The sequence below is a fragment of the Strix uralensis genome, chromosome 4 (assembly GCF_047716275.1).
Source record: "Strix uralensis isolate ZFMK-TIS-50842 chromosome 4, bStrUra1, whole genome shotgun sequence".
Classification (NCBI taxonomy): Eukaryota; Metazoa; Chordata; class Aves; order Strigiformes; family Strigidae; genus Strix; species Strix uralensis.
In genome coordinates this window covers 69,564,799-69,588,768 of record NC_133975.1, presented here as the reverse complement: position 1 = coordinate 69,588,768, position 23,970 = coordinate 69,564,799, and positions in this window count along the sequence as shown.

The following is a 23,970-nucleotide window of genomic DNA, read 5'->3' as shown; positions in this document are numbered from 1 at the left end:
GACTTTCTGTGTAAAAGGTATTATCCAAGTCCTACTTAGTCGTATTGTATCCCCCCCCCCCTCCACTTTTGTTATTTTCTTCCTTTTTGGAACGTGGTTGGGGTTTTTGGTTTGGTTTTGTTGTCGTCACCCCCCCCGCCCCTCCCCCCCAGCTCAAACAGAAGGGGATAATGGGAAAGATCGACAGTAAAACATAATGACTTTTTCCACTTTTAGGTTAGGGTTTTTTTTGGTTGGTTGGGTTTTGCTATGGGCTTAATGAAAATTGGTAGATTTCTCTAGGTTAATTCAGACCTTGGTAATCTTAAGCCACAGCAAGTTTTTTAAAATGCTGTATAGATGAGTTTTCACATTTGCACATATAGTGCAAACAAAATTGTTAGCTACCTATTTGTAAGTAATTCCTTTGAGTTCAATAAAAAGAACTGTACTGAGATAAGAAAGCGTGAAACTCCTTGAAGGACTGGGTATAAAGCTTTTATTTCAAGGATTTTAAAAAATCCGAAACAAATGCTACACAACTTTTGTAGTTAAGCTGTGATTATCCGCCCACCCTTTTTTCAGACACTGTAAGATACTACCTGTTTAATTTCTGTTGTATAAGTGACCTGCAATTCCCTCTGAGACTTATGGCTGTTAACTAGATGGCTCTTGTATTTCACTTTTTAAATAAACCTTATCAAGGAATTCCCATGGTAAAGACAGAATGAGGACTGAGAGTAATACAACAATAATTTGCTTACAGTATACGAGCAGTGGAAGACAGAACGTTTTCATCCTTGTCACCACATATCTTGGGCTTTCAGATGCTGGCCTTTTATGTTTTGAAGTATTCTGCACATAAATGAAAGAATACCATGTGTTAATGTAGTGGTTTTCAGTGTCTGAGAGAACATGTCAAACATCGGACAAAAGACAAGAGAAGGAAAGCAAATGCCTCTGGAAGACTTCATGATTCTCCTCTCCTCTGAAACCAATGATATTTTAAAAAGCATTCACATTTCAGTGGAGACTTACAAAATGTATTCTGACTTTTATTCTGAAAACACCGCTGTTTTCAATAGTGTTTTGCATGGTACTGAAAGCTTTTTCCTAAAGAACATATTCTTTCAAGGGGGAGAATTATTTTCTGTGACCTCTGAATTTCTGAATCGGGACTCATTACAAGTAGGAGACTGATAGAACATTTCTAGGATTACTCCAGAGCTGTTATGCTTTGGTGGTAACAGCTCACACAGCAAACATATCAAGTGCTTAAACAGAGATGGATGAAGCAGAAGACAGACAAGAAAAGGAGGCAGGTTTTGAAAATAAAAGAAGGTACACTGTTTAAGCTTGAAAAGTTCTAAAAATACAGTAACAAATAATTCTTGGTCTTACTCTCCTTACTCTTTTCCCAGCATATGACACCAGAGAGGGGAAATTACCTATGACCATTTATTATTTATGTATGTATTTCCATTTATTAATGGAAAAGCAATTCTATTGAATTCGCATAAACTTAGATTATCCTGATGACAGTTAGTACCTGTTGGAAAATAAAATTTGAAGGAAGATTTTTTCATTATTGTTTCTTACATCAGGAAAAATAGAGGCAAATTTTACAGCGGAATGTGTAACAGAAGTGCTACTTCTCCTTTGGATAATGCTGCCATGTGTTGGTGCCAAGATTTCCAGAAGTACACAGGTTTGCTTAACAAGATAAATCATACTAATTTTAAACATGGGTAAAAGTGCTACTTTCTTCAGACAAACATTGAAGTTTTACCCTTCTCATTTTATTTCATCTCCTTCGTGGACGTTAAAAATAAATTTCTGGAGCTCTCTCAAGCTAACAAATAGCCATATAAATCAAATTTTATAAATAATCCTTTTCATTTATTGGGCTCTAGTCAGCCTTCATGTAACTAGCTGGACTACAAGGAGGTTATACAAATGATATATTCCCATCTTTGTCTAAAAGATCTTCCACTGCAAGTTTCAGACCATACTGCAAACCACTTAACAAAGGAATCCCTTCATCTGTGCCTGAAATGAGGAAGCTTGGGTGATGAAACAGGATAACAGGACATCGCAACATTCTGCAGCTAGTTAGAAAACGCTGCTGCATCATCAAGTAATTTGAAAGAGTCTGAACATAATTTTCAAAATAGGATTTTGACCAGAAACCAGTAGCATCATAGCAACAAAGCAAAAATTACAAAAAGATCCCCCCAAATCAGCTGCACTAAATCAAATCAGCTACACATATAAAAGGCAGTGTTAGTAACTGCACACACAAATGTACAAATATAGTTGTATGGGCATGAGGCTAGCTCTGCTTTACCGAAGCATGGCCTCCCATTGTCTCCATGCTCTTCCATTGTATCTCTCAACTTTTACAATATTTTTCTATTCTGACTGGCTATGGGAATCATTCCTACTATATGAGAACCTTGTATACATGACTGATATGTAGCCAGATTATAGAGGAAGGTGTCTATAGCTATGGAATATTGTGCATGGTGTATGACAAAATAGCTTGGTCCAACCGATGAGGGTAACATACAGCTGAAAAGCTGATGCTGTGGGTGATGGCAATTTTCAGTCACAGACTAGTTTCTCTGACAAAATGAAATGGGATCCATGTTGCACAAGTCCCACACTGTTGCCTTCCTACAAAGTATCTTTCAATATTTTAAGTGTCTAAACAACACTTGTCATTTTCCTTAGTCATAAATAATCTTTTTCCTTAAAATTTCAGATACACAATGGAAAAGCTTCAGTCAATGTTTACTTTAGCCCAAGTTTTTGCATTTTTTGACATCTCAGCTAGAAAAGATCAATATACAGATTCAACCTGGAAGCACAACTCTTTAAAATAAACAGTTTTATTTTGACAGATGAAGCTTTGGGTTTGAGGGGAAAGGGGGGCTGTTATTTAGATTATAGTTGTTGAATGTTGTTTAAAATCTAACTGCTAAACAGAAACAAACAGAATGGAAAATGTAGTCTCTACCTTCTAACAATAGTAGTTACGTTATTTTTGAAGTGAGGTTTGTCTACTATGGGTAGCTGATTGGATGTGAATTTGGACATCAGAGGAGGGAATCATTTAAATTTCAAATTCAGACAGAGCTTTGAGTTCCTGATTTGTATTTACAAGGTAGCACTTGAAAGAAATTGTTCTTATTCCCCATTTTGACAGGCTCTATTCAGCATTTTCTCAAATTATTTATGGATCCAAATCTTAGAGTGATGTAACTGCTACTTTTTTATTTTTACTTTTTTTTTTAAAACATAACTAACACTAGAATTTTCCAAGACAGTCTTTACTAGACTATTCACACAGAGTACTTAGGTTCCTTGAAACTTAGAAATGGATACTTAGGTGAGGCCAGCGCATCAGAATAGTCTCCAACTTGATTTACTAGTGAGCTCATTATCTTGAGACTTGGAAGAAAATATGAAATAGTCATCTTTGATTCCTGGCCACGAGATGCTAATGCATATGAAGGTGAATTGTGCATTCTCTCCTTTCACGCTAATCTTGGGCCTTCCCAGCGGCTTTAGCACATGATCAGATTTAACAGAAAAAGAACTACCTGTCAGCTCCATTTTAATCAACTAAATGAAACAAAAAGATTCATTTTTTAAATATAAATATCACAAAACATGAAGTACAAGGAGTATGAAGCCATCCTGCACAAGCACCACTCCTAGTGCATACTTTCTTTTACGCTCATCAACAGTAGAAAGACTACCTTAGCAGTTTCCTTTAAACAAACACTGGAAAAAAATAGCAGGAGTGTGGAAAAAGCATAAGGCTGTTTGTAAGACTAAAAAGCAGTACTAGAACTACCTCTGCCACTGGACTCAGTACTAGGCATAACATTTTGTTTACAAGATCGCCAAGAATACTTAAAGTTGAAATTTGTACGTTTAAAGAGCTATGTATTTTCATTTAAACCGAATGACAATAAACAGCATTCCTAGTACAATATGCCATTCGATTCATCATATTTTAGGGGTGGGAGACCAGTTACTGTCTGCCCACCCAATACAGTTCTGTATCTGGCACTGGAGACTGTCATAAACATGCTCTGAAGTTCAGAGATGATCTAACACTGTGTCTGCCCACACTGAGATAAAATATTGCTTCATATCCATTAGTATAGGCACATACTTGGCAAATGATGGCTAAGCAGAGGGAGTATAGGAGTCAGAAAACTGTTAGATGGATGAAGATAATGTATTTAGTGTTCTATGTGCAGTAATAGCAAAAAATAAGAAAAGGAACATATAGTGTCATATCAAAGAAAAATATTTTGACAGACTGTGGAGAAATTTTCTAGGGAGATTTCCAATTGAAATGTCACTGCTTTTTAAATGAACCTGGGAAAGCATTAGGAGGCAGTCTGAGAAGTAAAAACTCTTGACTGTGTAAGAAGTGTCATCCATGCCCAGCTTTTGAGTTGAGGGGAAGAACACACACACACACACACACACACACACACACTAAAACAAACCCGCAAAGGCACCTCTGCACCATGCACTCCTCATCCTTCTTCCTGCTTATGACAAAGAAAAGTCAACCTGGCATTCCCACATATCCAAAAACAGCTACCCGAGCAGTTGCTTAACACATTCCAGTGCTTCGTTGTCAATTCCTGTAAGGATGGAACACTGATGTAAATTGAAAATAGTCCAAAAACACCAAAAGATTGCCATCTTTCATCTGACATTTTAACAGAAAAGCTCCCTTGTGTAAGCATGCACTCCTGAGACTTTTATTCCTGTTTAGCTATATTATCTGCTTTATTTTATTCTACAGAAGATAAATATCAAATTGTCTTGAGATATTAAATTCCTTCCTGGTGAAACTTCCATTGGTAGCATTTATTTCATGACATTCTTCAGCAGTTTTGCTGACCTTCCCTTAAGTGTCCTCTTTCCTTAGTAGAAATTCAAAATAACCACTTGTTTTCCTCTCTAACTATTACTTCATTCAATTTCAATTTTTAGTGCAATGTCTTGTAATGGTAAATACAAATAGAGATAAGCAATAAAGTTCATTCCCAAATTTTGCATGTGCCCTTACACTAAAGCAGGAATTCATTTTAAAAAATTACATATAGAGATAGGAAATATAAGCTATCAGGTTTTGTTTTATACGCAACTATTCTCAATTTTCAAAGACTCCCAGAATTACACAACCCACGATTTCTATGGGGCTATTTCTGAGCTTTAAAGAGGACTGACATACTGATACACAGTAAGATCAACTACTTTACATTCTAAAATATTTAATTCCAATCAAAAACAGAACTTAAGATTGCAAAACAGAAGAAAATAAAAAGGTAATAAATCATGGCTTCTGTACTGTCCACAGTTTGCACAGGAAAGTTTGAGTATTTATTATTTTATGTAATTACAGGCCATCATCCCAGTATTCTGATTCTCTACAAAACAGATAACCTACACTTGAACAGAGAGTTTCAGTGAGACTAAGCTTCACTGACCTTCATTTGTATTGAGTGTATTCCACAGTCTGGAGAAACAAGGATGTATAATGAGCCGCTAGATTTCAAAGTCGCAGCTGCTTGCCACCCCATCTACAGCTGGCTACAGCTGGTCTAACATTACCAGTTTCCTCCCTAGGACTTCCCAGAAGCATCGCATCTGTCACATAGTATTTTCCTGTATTAGACCCACCCTATACAAAACGCGATTAAGATGCACAGGGAACAGAGGGAGGGTGGGAGCTTTTCCTAAAGATTTCTAACTGTACTCAGAAAGTCTGCCATTACCCTTGAGCAGAACAGTAACTCCATGAGAAAGGATGAGAATAAAAGTACGAACAGCAGCGTTAGCTTCAGAATCTGGATAGCAGAGTTCTATGGAGAATACATGTATGAGTAAAACTGTATTCAAGCCTGTGATTGGGATCGGTCCCTCTTGATCTTATCAAGAGATCTTCACAGAATTGTCTAGGTTGGAAAAGACCTTGAAGATCATCCAGTCCAACCATCAACTCAACATTGACAGTTCCCAACTACGCCATATCCCTCAGCGCTATGTCGACCCTACTCTTAAACACCTCCAGGGATGGGGACTCCACCACCTCCCTGGACAGCCAATTCCAATGCCTAACAACCCGTTCTGTAAAGAAACGCTTCCTAATATCCAGTCTAAACCTTCCCTGGCACAACTAGAGGCCATTCCCTCTTGTCCTAGCGGTTGTTACTTGGTTAAAGAGACTCATCCCCAGTTCTTGTAGAAGGAGATCAGGTTTGTCAAGTAGGACCTGCCTTTCATAAACCTATGCTGACTGGGCCCGATCATCTGGTTGTCCTGCATGTGTTGTATGATGGTACTCAGGATGAGCTGCTCCATCAGCTTCCCGGGCACCGACATCAAGCTGACAGGCCTGTAATTTCCCGGATCATCCTTCCAACCCTTCTTATAGGTAGGCGTCACATTGACTGATTTCCAATCTGTCGGGACCTCCCCGGTCAGCCAGGACTGCTGGTAAGTGATGGAAAGCAGCTTGGCGAGCACCCCAGCCAGCTCCTTCATCACCCTTGGGTGTATCCCATCCGGTCCCATAGACTTGTGTATGTCTATGTGATGCAGTAGGTCACTGACTATCTCCTCCTGGAATGTGGGGGGGTTGTTCTCCCAGTCTCTGTCTTCTGGCTGAGGAGGCTGGATTCCCTCAGTACAACTAGTCTTGCTATTAAAGACTGAGGCAAAGAAGGCATTAAGCACCTCAGCCTTTTCCTCATCACTTCTTACCATGTTTCCTCCTGTGTCTAGCAGGGGATGGAGGCGCTCTCTGGTCTTTCTTTTGCTGCTCACATACTTATAGAAACATTTCTTGTTGTCCTTGATTGCTGAAGCCAGATTAATTTCCAGCTGGGCTTTAGACCTCCTGATTTCCACCCTGCATAGCCTCACAGCATCTCTGTAATCATTGTGAGTCGCTAGCCCCTTCTTCCAAAAGCCGTAAACTCTCCTTTTCTCCCTGAGTTGCAGCCAAAGCTCCCTGTTTAGCCAGGGTGGTCTTCTCTGTTGCTGGCTTCTCTTACAGCACCTGGGGACCGCCTGCTCCTGAGCCATTGACACTTCCTTCTTAAAGAGTGCCCAGCCTTCCTGGACCCCTACACCCTTCAGGATCGTCTCCTAGGGGATCCTGTCAAGCAGGTGCCTAAACAAGACAAAGTCAGCCCTTTGGAAGTCCAGGATGTCAGTTCTGCTGCCCCCTCTCCTGGCCTCTCTAAGAATAGAGAACTCTATTATTTCATGATTGCTGTGCCCTAGTCAGCCTCCAACTGCCACATCATCCACCAGTCCTTCTCTGTTCAAAAGAGGAGATCCAGTAGGGCACCTTCTCTGGTCAGTTCACTCACCAGCTGCATCAGGAAGTTGTCTCCCACACATTCCAGGAATCTCCAGGACTTGTCCCGCTCTGCTGTGTTGTATTTCTAGCAGATGTCTGGGAAGTTAAAGTCTCCCACAAGTTGCAAATAAATTAATGAATAAACTTGCTCACACCAGTAAGTTTATACTTTTACTTATGCCAGGACATACTTCCATAACCACTTAAGGCTCAGGTTTTCAATCTGCATATGCCATGTGTATGTGCATTTTCTCATTAAGAAGTCTTACATACTGGTTTCAAATATGTCTCCTGCAGCAACAAAATTTGTGCAAAAATGGGATGATCTTGTGGTCAAAGATTTGGGTTTGGTTTTTATTTTTTAAGATAGCTGAATATCTTAAGAACCAAAATCTTATTTCCAGACACTCTAAAGCAATTGCTTTAAAATTTCAAGTATTCATGCAGATGCAGTGGAAAAGCCTGTCTATTCATCTGTTTTTCACATGAAATAATTCAAATTTCTATAGAACAATGTGGTTACTATTACTGTAAATATTTGAAATTATGGAACAAGGACATATAAGGACGTTTTCAAAAGCAGCTAGAAGAATGAGTCAATAAAATCCCAGTGAAGGTAAGCCACTAATGTCAAAAGGAATAAAATACAGATGCGTGTCATGAGAATTCTGAAATTAAATAGCAAAATGAAACCCATGATATTTTAAGAAGAAACGCATCCCTCCCACAATTATTTTTTAATATACCACTGTCTTCTGATTTTTAGAGATATAACATCATAGCAAGACTAATAAAATACATTATATTTGAGTGTGTATCCACTGTGCAGTTCATCTGAGTAAGTCTCATAGTACAATAAAAGCACTAGTCTAGGAAATTTTGGTTGTTCTTTCACTGCTATAACTTCTGTAAGTTTCAGGACACATATATAATATGTTTGTAAAGTGTAAATTCAAACTCACAAGTACCTTTAATCTTTTAAAAAGAACAGAAATTAAAACAAGGTTATATGAGCCTAGAAAAGTTTATAGGAATAGGAAACAGCAAATCCTCTGTTATAATAGGAGCAAAATCCAGTCCTGAAAACTTTTGTTGAGCATGAGGGGTAATTTCTTTTCCCTGAAGTACAGGAATGGCCAGTATAATCTCTTCCACCAAAATATTATTGTCTTGTGGAGTCACATTATTTTTTTGAATTTACATCCTCAGGAGTCAGCTAGGTATAACAGCCACAGAATTTCCTTTATTGATCATGAGGCACATGCCACAAAACTTTTGAAGTAAATGTTACTAACAGCATGATGTTGTACTGATTCAGAATTCTTATTATGTAGATTTCTTTAATATCCTCACTGTATTGCTTTTTCAGCTGATGCCATTAAAATCCTTCCATCCCTCAAAAAAGAAAGCAATCAGAAATACTTTCTGAAGGCACTTAAGACATTGCATGATACCAGCTGAGAAGCTCTATTAGTCAATGGGATGGAAGGGATTAAGAAAGGTAGAAAACTAAACTTCATGAATAACTTTACTTCATAAATTCTTCTGAAGAGGCACTTAAAACACCATGCTGTTTTCACCTGGTACATGGAATTTGTCAGAGGAAGAAGACAGAGCCAGGCTCTTCACAGTGGTATGTGGAGGGAGGATGAGAAACAACAAGTTTAAGTTGAAACAGGAGAAGTTCATAGGAGATATAAGGAGCAGCTTTTTCCAGTAAGAACAGATAGGCAGCAGAAGCGGCTGTCCAGGGAGGTTGTGCAGCCTCTACCCCTAGAGATTTTTAAGCCCTGAGTGGATAAAGCCCAAAGCAACCTGGTCTGAACTCAGAGCTGCCCCCACTGCGAGCAGAACGGACCAGGGCTCTCCTGAAGTTCTACATATGCCACTGTATTAATACACAGGAAGACAGACTTTTCTGGAATAGAATTAAGCCAAAACAAATTGCTTAATTAGCCCCTTTCCACATGGACCAACACCTGACCTATGGGCAGAATAAATTACTTTAGTGCCTGTAAACAACATTAGGTCTACATTTACGTCCATGCCCACACTTCCATTCCTAGAAAGGGTGGCCAAGCTGAAGGTGAAGAACATGGCCATCTATTTTTAATTAATTTATTAATTCATTGACAGTGAGGTACGCACAGGCAGCACACAGGTATACAGAATCATGCAAATATTTAAGTTCAAAGGACCCTCTATGGGTCTTCTGGCCCAATCCTCCTGCTCAAAGTGAACATACATCTATCTGGGTATTAACAAAGTCCCATATTAGAGGTGTATTCAAGTACCACATTTTCACAAAACTTCAGAAACCTTTACTTGGATTAAGTTGAGATTTCACTAGCCAAAAAGTCAAATCCACCCCTAAATAAATCTCCCCCACAAAACCAAAAATCAAGGCCAAATGAAATGAGAAGATGGACAGCCACAAAGCACATATCTAACTCATACAAATCACTTGATGTTTGCTGTAACTGAACTTTCTGTAATGAATAAACTGCAACACTTGCCTTTACATCCACAGTAAGGCTCTAATCTCAGTGTATAACAAATGAATATATTATGGCATTAAAAATTATATAAAATGCTTAGATAAGCCACAGTAGTCTTTCCAATGTATCCCTTGATACAGCTAAACATTATTGCACAAGCTACAATAATATATGCGTTACTGTCCCCTCAGCTGGCTCTTGAGGCTCATATTGCTATTCTGTCTATGCCACTTTGCATGCTAATAAGATCCCAGAAAATGATAATTACTCTTAGGGACTACATTCAAAAGCTGCCCTTTTCATTAAATAGATTCCTTCATAGCCCAGGTTAGTCCAGATTTGAAAGGAAACTGGCCATTTGCCAGACTCCTGAAACTTTCAAAATAGCATTATTTGCTTAACAAAGTTTTTATTGCTGTTAGTTCTTGAATCTAAAGTAAATAAAATTACAAAATGTGGACAGTGATATTCTAAAAATAATGTGATTGAAGCAACAATTATGAATTGTTCAAAGAAGAAACAGAGTGCTAAATATACTTTAAAAAATTCAAAGAAGTCTGAACACTGGGAAGATGCCAACTTAGTTTCTATAAATATGACCAAGTTAGGCTAGACCTGTGATCCTGCTCTCTCTAAGCCAGCCATACACCCTATAAAAACAGCAACAGAAAAATTATTTGAAGTTATAGAAACACTGGAGATGACTGCCAAAAGTAGTCTCAAGGAGGAAGGTGCCCAACCCCAATCTACTTCTTAAATCCTGTGACTGTTAAAAAGTTAGGTTATACAATCTCATAAGTCACTTGCCTTTGTGCTACGGGGATATTTTTCCAGGAGAAACATTACCTATAAAAGTTGGAGTCATCTTAAATTAATTCTTAATTATAAGGTTTTGTTTGAGTTACTTCTCCCATGTAATTATTAGCCTTTTGGTTCTGACATTGGTGAACTGCTAATTCTGCACAGTCAGTACAGAAATGGTCACATCATAAATGAACTTTCAAAGTTTTTGGAAAAAAACAAGTATTTGTGCTTTAATTTAAAAAGCTTTGGAGACTCACTGTTATTTTTCCAAATACCTCATGGCTATCAAAATAATCAAATTAAATGTAATTTGAAATCAAAGCAGACAGTGAACAGTGCTTTTATTTGAAAAAGTATTTATAAATCAGGTTTGCATTGCTCATTTGTAGACGATGAAGCACCATGAGCATCACACAGGTGACTAATGATTACTGAGCACATTAGCTTGGTCGAGTGGGTTATTTAGTTCTTGTCATCTATCATCCTTTACCTCCCTCAAAATAGCATGACTTAATCTTTCATCTCTCATAGCCTCCCCTTAAGTTAATCAGATGTAATCAAGATGCAAACCATAAAACACAACAGCCTAAAAAATCAAATCAACATTAATATCTCTCTCAAATATGCTGTTAAGAATTCCTTGTCTGCTTCTAATATGATTTTCTTCTGATGCACAGGCAGAATATACTTATAGATGTTTGAGAAATGGAGATTAAAGCTGCTTTATGTGAAAGGTCTGTAATATGGTATCTCAGGAAAACAGGCTGTCATGATAAGATATTAAAATTTTGTAAAATAATGTTCAGAAAGAAGAGTTTATTAAATTTGAGATGAACCAGAAAATCAGTCATTGCTAGGGTCTGTTTATGCATCTATAATACTTGCTATTTTCATGAAATCTACAGCTAAACAAACATACTACTGTAGATGAGCATATGCGCACAATGACCTTCTCTGACAAACCTAGCAATACCATGTTTAACCTTTCGCAGGATGGCACAATGTCTTCTTCTGCAGTCTCCCCTTGTTTGGCAAATTCCTCACTGTCCTCACTTCTGGCCTTAGGTTGCTTCATCAGCTTTCTAGGCCCATCTTTCTTTCTTAATATTTCATTGTCTCAAACCATCAAGAGCATCCACAACTAAAGAAAAATAACGCTCTCCTTTACAACACAATCTTTTTTCAGGGGGATATTCTTAAGCAACTTTCTCAAGGGGGCATAACGTTAAAAGGTATTATCCACGAGCTCAGCAGGAAGCTGTACTAGAAAGAACCACCTATGCTTATCTAGGGCTGTGCAAACCCCAAAAGATTCATTTTTTATGATACTTGTATTGAATTAAACCCACAGCAGCATCCACAGGGCAGACACAGATACAGTCTCTGGGGGAATCCACTTCCATCTGAATGAGCAACTGAACTGTATCTTTCTTTCTCCCAAACCTGCCCTACTAGCTCCTTACTGCTTTGGTTTCTGCTCCATCTAAACAGTTTCCAAGCCCTCATAATGGGTTAAGAATTTTGCTGCTGTGCTCCAGGGCTTTGTTGAAATAAGCTGTTAAACCACAGCAACAGGATACTAGGCTTGGAATTCAATGCTAGTGTTTAAATAAAAATTTATTCCCATTCTTTTGAAAGCATTTAGCTATAACGCTCCTAATCAGCTGTGCCATTACTGGGTTCATTTCCTCCTGAACTGCTGAAGTTTCGAAGTCAAGTCAGCAGGCAGAAGTGCCTTGCCAAACATACTGCTGCATGAACCCCAGAGTTTGTGCTACAAATAAAAACTACTTACTGAACATGGGCTGAACTTGGGAGCAGGGGAACCAAGAGCTAGAGGACCTGAGACACAGCAAGTATCATAGATGTACAGCTTTAATGAAGAAGGTGTAAGACAAAAACACCTCATAAGGTTTTAACATTTTTAAATCTGTTTAGCAAGTGAGGGATGCGTTTTCACCAGGTAGGTTACTGGACTGGGACTTCATACTAACCAAGCTGAAAAAAACTAAATGACCTGATAATGTTGACATTGTGAGGACCTCCTTGGTTCACTCAAAGTTCTGCAGACAATGCAAACAACACAAGGGAAGCATTTGTAAAGCACTATTATAGAGTACCTTAGTTACAATGAATAGATGACTATTGCCAAGCTGACTATAAAGGAGTATCATCTCCTAGTACCTGCCAGAAGTTGAATAGACGGCCTGAACAAAACATGAATTTTAAATATTAATACGCACATATAGTAATCAAATTTAAAGGTCATTAAGGCAGCAGTCACTGTGCAAACCCATGTAAAGTGCTGTATCTACTGGCCCAACTATCTGCCGTACAGAAGGAATTAACAGGAAGGTGCCAATTTACAGAGCAGGTTTTCATAAACAAAGATGACAGCAGACAACAGAAAGGTCTGCTCAGATGATTGGTATAAAAATCCTGTTTGGAGAGTATTTACCCAGCTACATCTATGGCATCTTAGTGCCTTGTCTGTGAACAAGAGAACTGTATTACATCTATATGAGCAGTATAACATTTACCTTAAGAAACAAAAAGGGAACTTAGGTCTAACAAATAGATGCTCAGAAATGTCTGTACCTGCCTGGTAATATGCAGACACAGTACACCATTTTGCTGTCTTCTGAGAAAAGGTAATCAATCAATGCAAACAGAGAGCACATGCATGACAAGAATAGTAATGTTTTTTTTCTGGTGAGTTGTAGGTGGAACAGACCACCAGCCATTGGTTCTACTCACACACTGTTTGGGGTCCCAGGAAAAGTCTGAGGCACTATGAAAGGTTTTATAAGTGATGCTTCAGGTAGCCTTACCCAGAATGGAAGAATTTAAGACTAAGTAACAGCATCCATACTTTAGGCTATCAAATACCTACATTAGGTAGTCATAAGTGGGCTGCAAAAATGAGACCAAATGCATGTGCACATACATATAAATACAACCCCCTTATTGCTTACACACTTCCCATAGAACAGTACCACACCACATTGTACAATTCTTCCCTCTTCCAACTCAAACATTTCCATCGGCTTTATCTGGAGAACGGTTTTGCAAGAGATGCGAAAGACAGAAACAGGACAACCCTGATACCTCAGCCTTCTCTGTAGTAAAGCAGGGTGATGGCTTGGGTTTTTGGGTTCTTTTTTTGTCATCTGTTTGGCAGGGGGTTTTGTGGGTTTTAGTTGATTTCTTTATTTGGGCTTTATTTATCATACCATAAGTAAATCACTTAATTTTGGTAAAGACTGGCACACACAAAAAACCTCCCCTAAATTCATAAGTTTTTTTCTATAATTTCTCTTTTGTAATCATCTTATGAAGAAACTGAAGTCACCATAATCTCAGCATTAGCTTTACATTTATTTCAGCTTTGCATGTTTATCTCCACGTAATTTTTTCATGTGTCTATGTAAAAAAATTACCATGACAATCTGGTTTTAAATCAGAATCTGAATATAGATCATTGACTCAAGTCTTCCATTTAACTAACGCTTTATTTTTATTCAAAAATGTTAAGTTTCACTTTGTTCTGCATATGCCACAAGGCCCACTGCTGTCGACAAAAGCTCCCATACCAAGAAAACATCTGTCAGGACCATAGGGATTTTGTTATTATCCACCACTTCCTTGTTAATGTATGGTCAATACTATGACAAGAAACCTCTCGATAAATATGCAGTGGGAAGATAAATTGCCGAAAGTTGGAACTACCAGCTGTCAATATAATTAGAGACAAAAGAGCACTGGAGCTGGCCTCAGAGGATTATACAGCCTTTTGGGAATTGATTTCCTAGGGGTTACTCGTTAGGAGCTTCTTATCCACAAAAAGCCCATTTGTTGAGAAGTACCATTTGTCAGCTCTTTACTATGTTTACATGCATTATTTCTGCTCTTCCCTGCCCAGACTAATATTCTCTTGAAATACACTATTTGGTAAGGTTATCTCTATAAGTGTACTTACTGTAGATTTTCTCTACTGATATATAGATTTTTATTTATTCACTTCTAATGGCCTAAACTATAAACTTTTAGATCTAAATAGAAAATAAGACAGTATTCTTATGCAAGGAATCCCCTACAGTATTCTTATGCAAGGAATCCCCTACAGTATTCTTATGCAAGGAATCCCCTACAGTATTCTTATGCAAGGAATCCCCTACAGTATTCTTATGCAAGGAATCCCCTACAGTATTCTTATGCAAGGAATCCCCTACTTCCCTGTTCTCATAACCACCTCTTTGTAAGAGAAAAGAATACAGCAGAGAGGACACAGAATAGAAATTTATCTATGGGAAATTAATGGACATCTCAAAAGATGGGCAATGAGAACAGGTAAAAATGAGCACTTCCTCTCTCTTCACCTAATTATCATCAAGTAGGAATAATTCTGCTATGAGAAACAGTACATTTTTCTATCTCTTCCAGCAGAAAGTCACTTCATGCCTTCCTCTTTCTTGACGAATGAAAATGCAAAACTTACTTCAGTCTTCTCCACAGCAGTTTACTTGCAAGGCCTTCAGGCTATACTCATAAGCAGAATAAACCCTCTTACAGGAAAATTTTGCTTTACCCTGCAGATATCAGAGTCCATCAAAGCTCTTCTGACAGAACAGTTTTAGGAGAGCAAATGGCAATTTGAAAGCATCCAAACACTCCAGAGAAACACACTGATTGCGTCAAAATTCTAATTACATTTATGGGAATCCTGCCCAGTTTCATGTCTGCTCATCTTCCCACCTCCTCAGCCAATATTTCTAGGCTTACAATGAAAATAAAATGTAAAAACAATGTTAAACTACAAAAAGGGAGAGGATCAAAATTATTGAGTTGTTAGAAAGACTATACAAATTAATTATTTCAGTGTCTTAAGAAGGCCATTATTTCAGAACTGATATTGCAGGAGAATTCACTACATTTATTTTACTGTCTCAAACCCCTATTTTTTACATTTTGAAATTCTGACTAAAAGGAAAATTCCTTGTTCCACCCAGCCACTGCTGTTCAGAAAACAATACCAGTGCCCTTTACCTCAGCTGTTCTGCTTGCTGGTTGGCACAACTGAAACACTGATATGGCATCATTGGTTGCATCACAGAATTGTCTGAGCAAAACTTCCCATGATAACTAACATAGGGACTTGCTCCTAGTCTTGAAAGTTGCAGGAAACACCATGCCAAAGCATGTTCATCTTGTGACTGCTTCAAATGGAAGTAAAGAATAGACACAGGGAGTTAATACTGTTCTTGGTTGTGCTAAATGCCAAACTAGCATTTATCAAACTATGAAACACTACTGTACAAAATTATGCCAGTGCTCATGTTCTTAGCTTCAAACTTGGAGCATCCCAAACAGAACAAGCTCTGACCTGACTGACCTCTCAGTCCTCCTTCATCCTTCACATCTTTATTTTTGTCATAAATGCATCTTTGCTACTTTCACCTGTTTTCAGCGTCTTCTACATTTTTGTAGAACTATGACTCACTTTTCCTTTTTGTTTACTACAATTACAAACAACATTATCGTTATATCACAAGCAAACTAAGAGAAGTAAAAATCAAAGTAGGCTCCAAAGTAAAAGAATAAGTAGTACTACACCATGCCTGGCCAAATTTCACTGATATTAATTTAATTCTCTCTGAGCTACAGTGATCCGTGCTTCTTTGAATTTATCTTCTCCAGCTCATTTGTTGTTGACTGACTGCACAGCATGCCAACCATCATTCCACTGCAGCACTGATCATCTTGTTATGAGCTGCCATTAAAGGACTGGTACACAAAGCATAAGGAATCTTGATATTTAATTCATCCATGCCTCAGTAGCTTTTCCACTTTTGTTTTAAACCATATCTTCTCCTAATACACCATATAGCTTCCTGTTTCACTCACTGTAATTACCATTCATTAAAATACTATCTTTTCTTTTTGTTAACATGACAGCTTTGTGATTCTACAGCACTGTCATGAACCATGCCCTTGTTATTTAGTCCATAATCTCGAACTCAGCTTTATTACAAGAAACAAGCATATTTAAAAGTCAGTAATTTGTAGGGTGAACAAAGTATCAGATACATCAAATACAATATGCACAAAACAGTGGTATTTAGCTGTGGTAACTAAATGACAGTAACCATCTATAATGGGGAGATGGAGAAGGGCAAGGATGGACTGCAGTGATTCTACACAATTCCCTTTCAAAAAGGCTACAAGGTTTCTGGCTTTGGGGTGGGGTCTATTCTTGCTATTATGATAAGTGTATCAGTCATATGTTGGAATTTTTTTTTCCTGGACAGGTGACTTTTCACCAGGCTAATTTGAACCATGCAGACCCCCTAAAGCTAACCCATCTAGGAAGCAGCATCTTTGACCTTGAAAGCCCACTCCTAGAATACAAATATAATTTAATAATCCTTTTCAAAAGTAGCCATCTAGAACAGCACTCCAAAGCCCTCCCCCCAAAAATGTCCAGAATTTGGACACTATTACTCCCTCTTCCTTTTATTTGCCTCAATCTGTCTTGCTTGCTTCCTTTCCTTAGTGTCTTACCTACACTTAAAAGTTACACCAGAGTAAGCTAAAATTTTAAGTTGATTGAATTCTTCCTGAACACCTCAGAAGATAGTGTTTTACCTGAGTTGTGTTCAACACATTTAAAAGGAATATTGTAAATAACTGTATTAACTGTAAATAGTGCTCTAAAGGGGCTGGGAAGAGAGTCTTGCTGAAGTACGCTGCAGTCCTTTTTCTCAGAAGATCCTCCACACTCCTATCTGTTTCCTGGTGCCCTGTCAGCAGCTCATTTGGAGTAGGACTCTTCTCAAAGTTAAAATACCAACTAAGACAGATGTCCTCTAGCATCAGAAGTAAACATAACACTTCTAAAGTACAATTTATTTAATCTTAAAGTAGAGAAATAAAATAAGTTAGACAAATTGTATCCCAGAACAACCTGGTTCTTCCCACTGAATACAAAGTTCATGATTACTACCATTAATGTAGGCAATGACATGTTACTAGAGATCTGCAGATGTCTGAAGTTTGATGAAATTGAATTCCATCTCTGGTTTCTCTTGACTAAAAAAGATAGAAATCTTTGTGTTTCAGTATGAGATTCTCTAGATTCTGTTTTGCATGGAACATGCCTAATAATAGTTGTTCAATTCTGTATGTTTAAAGTAGTCTGTGACTGAACAGTTTTCATAAAAATCAACAAAAATCCTTACATTCTGGATAGATCAACTGAAAAATAAACCTTGGAATGTTTGAAAGCTTTTGTTTAATTGAAGTGGGATAGAAACCAGATAAAGACAGGAAACCAAAGGAGGTAAAAAAAAGGTAAAGAGAATCCTAAGAACTGAACACATCACACACAAACAAAAAACCAAAGCACATATACAACACACCAACCACCACCACCAAAACCCAAACATCACCATCCAATAACTGTAGAAATAATGAAGGAGAGCATGCCAGAGGCTTATCCTACCTAGGGGTACAGCCTCATTTATGCATGCAAAAATCACAATTTTCAGACCTACTCAAAAGACAATTCCTCAACTTCAACAGGTCCTGACAGCTGGATAACATTGTACAGAAGGTCCAGTGCTGTGTATAGACTGAACAGTTGGATCCATGTTTGCACACTAACTCTGCTCCACCACCTTTAGTGAGCATACGCATAGGAGTCTCCCTTACACACACGGTGAGTTTTAACTGCTGTTAGGCGTCCTGACAGTCTAGAAGGCACAAACCAGGGACCGACTACAGATACAGAGGATTTATGTTGGAGTACTAACACAGACATGTTATGTCCCAGCACATCCTTCCCTAATGGTAAATTCTAGATATACTGCCTACAGCTTTCAAAGCAGTAACTTCAATTAACTCTTCCTTGGCTGTTCCAAGAACATCAGAATTGCCTGTCAACTAGAACCAACAGTTACTGAAAAACCTTTACAACTAAGCAACTGCGTTTACTTTAAATTATAGGGGAAAAAGAGGGTACTTACAGAGATAATGTCCAACCAAGTAATTTATTTATATGGATACAAAAGAGTAAAAACGAAGAATTCCAATGAAGTTGAAATACTACAAAATGTGTAAGTTGTAAAAACAATGGACAATATTGATATTTTGACAAATGATAAAAAACTGGAATACTAAATTGAGAAAGTGAAGATGGTTCACTTCCAGCTTCTTCAATCTGATTTAAGACACTGCTATGAAATGCTAGATGTGAATGACATTGTCTCTTCTCCTGCTCACAGAACACCCTGTTCCACCTGTTCAACCAGTTCTACCTCATTCACTAAGACATTTCCCTTTCTCAAAGTCTTTGTAACTACTCTGTTCCATGTTAAATGAAAAAAAATCTAGAAGTTTCTATAATTATTAAGCTATTTAAAAAATAAGCTAAAAAGGTTTTGCCCAAAATATCACCTGTAATGTCCTTCTGCAGATCATCACATACTTGCTGTGTTTTACCCATTCAACTTTTATGGTGGATTTCTAAAAACCTGAATGTAAATTATTTTTCACTTTCACAGTTTTAGTACTGTTTGTGACAAATGGGTATTTTTTCTAAATTAGAATATATACTGAAAATGATGGGAATTATTCTAAAACTCTTTGAAGAAATAGTTGCAACCTCTTGACTCTGAAATGACCAGGGTATTACCCATTTACCATCTGAAAGACTGAGAATGTTTTCAGCTATATAATGCAATTCACAAAAGTTTTTTTATTGTTCATTAGATTATTAATAATTTTTGTGGTTGTTATATCAATTGCCAAATAGTTTAACAACCAACAACAAATCTAGCCAGTAATTCTACCATTATTTGTTTTGTTTATCCACAGTATTACACCCAAGTGCCCCTATGCGGATAAGTGTTTGGCACTCAGTTAGCAACACCAATTTTCATGGCATTGATGGAATGAAACAAAGAATTAAGTCTACTGAAATTAGAGAATATCTACAGAAAACACAGAAGTAGCACAAAACAGAATACCCCAACAGCCCTTGGTTTCAAGTATGTCTTAATATGGACAAATTAAAGACTTGATTAGCAGTAATACTGCATTCTCTTGCTTAGTAAAGTCTGTATGGATGAGAACTACCATGAGGAAAGAAGAAAAATATGGAGAATTGTAGCAAATTACCGAAAGCCTGAGATACTTGATGAAATTTGGGAAGTACAAAAGCTAATCTACCTAGTGTACAACTAGGTAGATTATAAAAGAAGTTCATAATGCTGAGAAAGTCTGTACAGTGCAAAAATACTCTTTGTGAAAAATCTGATTTAAAATAATTTTATTTTGAAGGGAGATCTATCTCAATTAGGTTAAATTATACTTGATGTAATTCCTTTTTCCTAAAACTCTTGATATTAACTTTTACTAAATTACGCACAGGTACTGTGCTTTGCATATGAATCACTTTATATGATGAGCTGAGCTGTCTGCATTAATTAAAATTTGATTTAACCAGGTTAATACTAATAGTCTGTTTTGACAATTTAAAAAAGGTTTCCCAAAGACAGAAAATATATATATATATGGAAAATATTACACATTAAAACATGTTATCTTATCTTGGCATCTAAAAAAAATTAATAGAATAAGGATTAGTGTTCAGACTTTGCATTTAAGGCCTAGAAAAAGAATATTAATAAAATATTTATTCTCAAGAATATAAAGGACACATTGTAGCTTATAAGGACCAGTTTTAGTTTGCCTGAACTGTTGGTTGACAGCTTTTAACTGTCACAACACCAAGATATCATTAAATACAAAAAAGGAACAAGGGTATCCTCTCTCAATAAAGTATAATGACAAGAATTAGAAACATAATTTTGAACAAAATACAAATACAGCTTCCTCAGAATATTTCTCTCTCCAGAGGAATATTTATAGCTAACAGATTTGTACAATCTCTGTGACTTTGGATGAGCTAACCAATTTGCACCAGAGAGATTTTTGGCCAAATTTTACTTCTATAATATGATCTGTCTCTTGGGAAGACAAGTGACAAATCTCAGGGAAAAAAAAAAAGAAAAGAAAAGAAAAGAAGGTATTTCTATGAGACTGCCTATCAAATTTTGCAGGCATAGGAAAGCTAGATTCTTCCAGAAGTTTAGCATGTAGCAGTATTTTACAAAATACTGATGTTAGTTTTTAACTTAAAATGCCAAGATTCAGTGGCTCCTAAGCAGAAAATAATTCATTTGGGCTTTGCTTGTGGTTGTTCAAATGTTGCAGGGTACAAATCAAAACTGATATTCATGCAGGTTTCAATTTGCATAAGCAGTTTACATTTTCAAGCTCTCAAAGCCAAACCGGGCATTTTAAATGTTTTGACAGTAGTGGTTTGAAACACGCTTTCTTAGCGGCTGATCAATGAACTGAATATCATTTTTGGCAGTATTCTGAAATAGGATATGGGCCACTGGTCTCCTCATCCAGAAGCTTCTTAAAAGAACTTACAGGATAAAGACAGATTGTGCAAAAACAAACTCATCTACATGCACATGTAACTCCAGTTAGCATCACCAGCAACTCGTTAGTTTAGCATTAAAGGACTGTTATTCTATATATTCATTATATTCATATAACATTTAATTTCAGTTAATTTAATTAGCTTTTAGAAAGGGCTACTAATACCATATAAAGGTGTTTGCAATGGCATGTCAGGCTCAATGAACCTGGAAAGCACATTTTTAGAATTAGTACAAAAGATGTCAGTATAAAAATCTAGTGTCTGGTAACATCCTCTCTTCTCCTCTATTAAGTAAGGGCCAAGCTTCACAGAAGTCTCATTTTGATCTCTCCTGTAGCACAGGACTGAAGTCTCCAAGATCTCACTTCTCTAGTTCACTTGAGTACTTGGAGAAATTATGGAAGAGGAAAAAAAAAATGTTAGTTTATTTATTCTAACTGCCACTGGGATGAGTTAGGACCACAGGAATAATCTGCAACTGTGAAACTATTTAACATAATGGATGAAATAAAATGACAATAATAAATTAATTCCTTGAAAAGATTTATAATGTTAGCCTTTTGCCTCTAGTTAAGACAGAAAAACACAGATTGCTGAGTAACCTTTGTAACTGTGATCAGCATTCAACTGGCTTTCTAAAAGTACCTACACAAAACACCAATATTACCCAAATGTAGAAGTGAAAAAACTACCCAAAAGCAATACCCAGTATTTATTTTTATCTACTGATAACCTGAGCAACATCTTATGCACATTTAAAATGGTAATACCCTGGATTTTAGTCAATCTCTCAATCTTTCAGAGATTGTGCCATCAGAACATGTCCCTGCCAATCAGCTCCCAAAATCCTGCCCTCACAGCACCATGACAGGAAACACCCTTATTGAGACACACTTCTCTCTACTGGACAGAATCAGAATTTACCTTCTGTTTCCTTAGATCTGGTTGCAGGGTGGGTTTTTGTTTGTTTTTCTTTCCCACTAGCTTCCTTTGAACTGAAAGAAACCTTTATATGTGGAGTAAGAAAGCGTGAGTCTCCATCCTTTTGCAGAATGATAGTAACGAAGCTTTAGGTACTCAGGGGATTGTTAACATTTGAGAAACAAAGGGCCTTCTGCCAAAGATGCTTGCTGGTTTGTTTTTTTTTTTTTTAATTGTAAGGAAGCACAACAGGATTTTTCACACTTATGAACATTAATTACCTATCACAGAAAAGTATCATAGTTCCATTTCTTGTAAGAACAGTAACAATGAATTGGAAGATTTTTGGAACAAAATGCTTTGTTTAAAAATAATGCTGCTATTCTTGGTTGAACTGTGTTTAAACTTACTGTAACATTTTGTTAATCAAAATCTCTAACATTTCTAAAAAGGTATTATGGAAAACTAGTAAAGGTTACATGCATATCTTAGCTTATTAAATGTTAACTTCATAGCCAATAACACAATGAATGACATTAATCAATAATTGATTAGTCCCTTATTATTGTGAGTCAAATTAGGTTCAACCCCACTGAATGTTTTCTTAATGTCGTAGCAAAATAAACGTTCTTATCTGGTATTTACTAGTTAAATCAAATTCAGATCAGACTGTGGAGGAAGTTGCTGAAGGGAGTCCATGTTCGCTGCTTCTTTATTATGCTAAAGTTACACAAGCAGAGATATATCTTTATTCCTATAAACCAAAACAGCCTTTAAAAAAGTATACAATACTGCTGGCCTAGCTTCTTTCTCATATTTTGTTTTACAGTCCACATCATCGGGTTATCTTTATCAAGTTAGCCTGTTTAACTAGAGTAGCATGGAAAGTGGCTCAAAACCTCATTATTTCTTTTCTTATTAGTCTCATCTGGAACTAATTGTTGTGGATTGCAACACAACCGAACAGGAAGCCCCAACATGCAGTCACAGGAGCTGACTTCACACTTAATAGTTAGTCCTTCTGAAAAAACTGTGATAGGGAAAGATCCTAAGAAGTCTTTCTGGGAGACTTTGTTTAAACTTTTATCTTTGGTTTCTGATACTTAAAGGCTGCAGGATTTCTTAATAAAGCACAAAAGAAATCCAAATATTATACATTTCAGATTTCAAAGCAGCAATATAGAGGCAAACTGAAACAGTAGTTACATATATGGCAGATTTTAAAAGTCTATTTTGTTATCATTATGAAGTGTTCTAGAGCATGTACTGTGGGATAATTTGGTTTGTTTTGATGAGAAAATACAAAGTCCTTCCTGGCAGGCAGAAACTTAAGTTAGTTCAGATAACAAATGCAAGGAAAGCACCAGTGAAGTTCTTATAATATTTGCACTTTGAATGCATGACGGTCAAAATTAACAGAAGAAATACAAACATGCTGTGCAGGAGTTCATTTTTCATCAGTTTGTAAAATAGCCCAGTTTCATAAATGTCTAAAGCCGAAACTTCATCATGATATTATAATGGTAAATATCAAAAAACAGCTTAAGAACATGACATGTAAAGAAATTAAGACAAGGTAGACAACAGAAGGCTTATTACTTCGAGGGGAAAGATAGGAAGTAACATTATGTCTGAAAGGAAGGAAAGCAGAATTTGCTAACAGAGAAATTGGACAGTGGGTCAGTGTTGATGGGAATATACAAAGATTTCAGCTGAAAGGAAATGTGGATTCCCCAGAGAATGGCACCTGTTTGTAGTTATGCAAGTAAACTAATCCAGTTGCAGGAGCCATTCTTGTCTGATACAATATTGCCACCTACTTCCTCAAAACAGAGGAAAAAGGACAAGAAAGA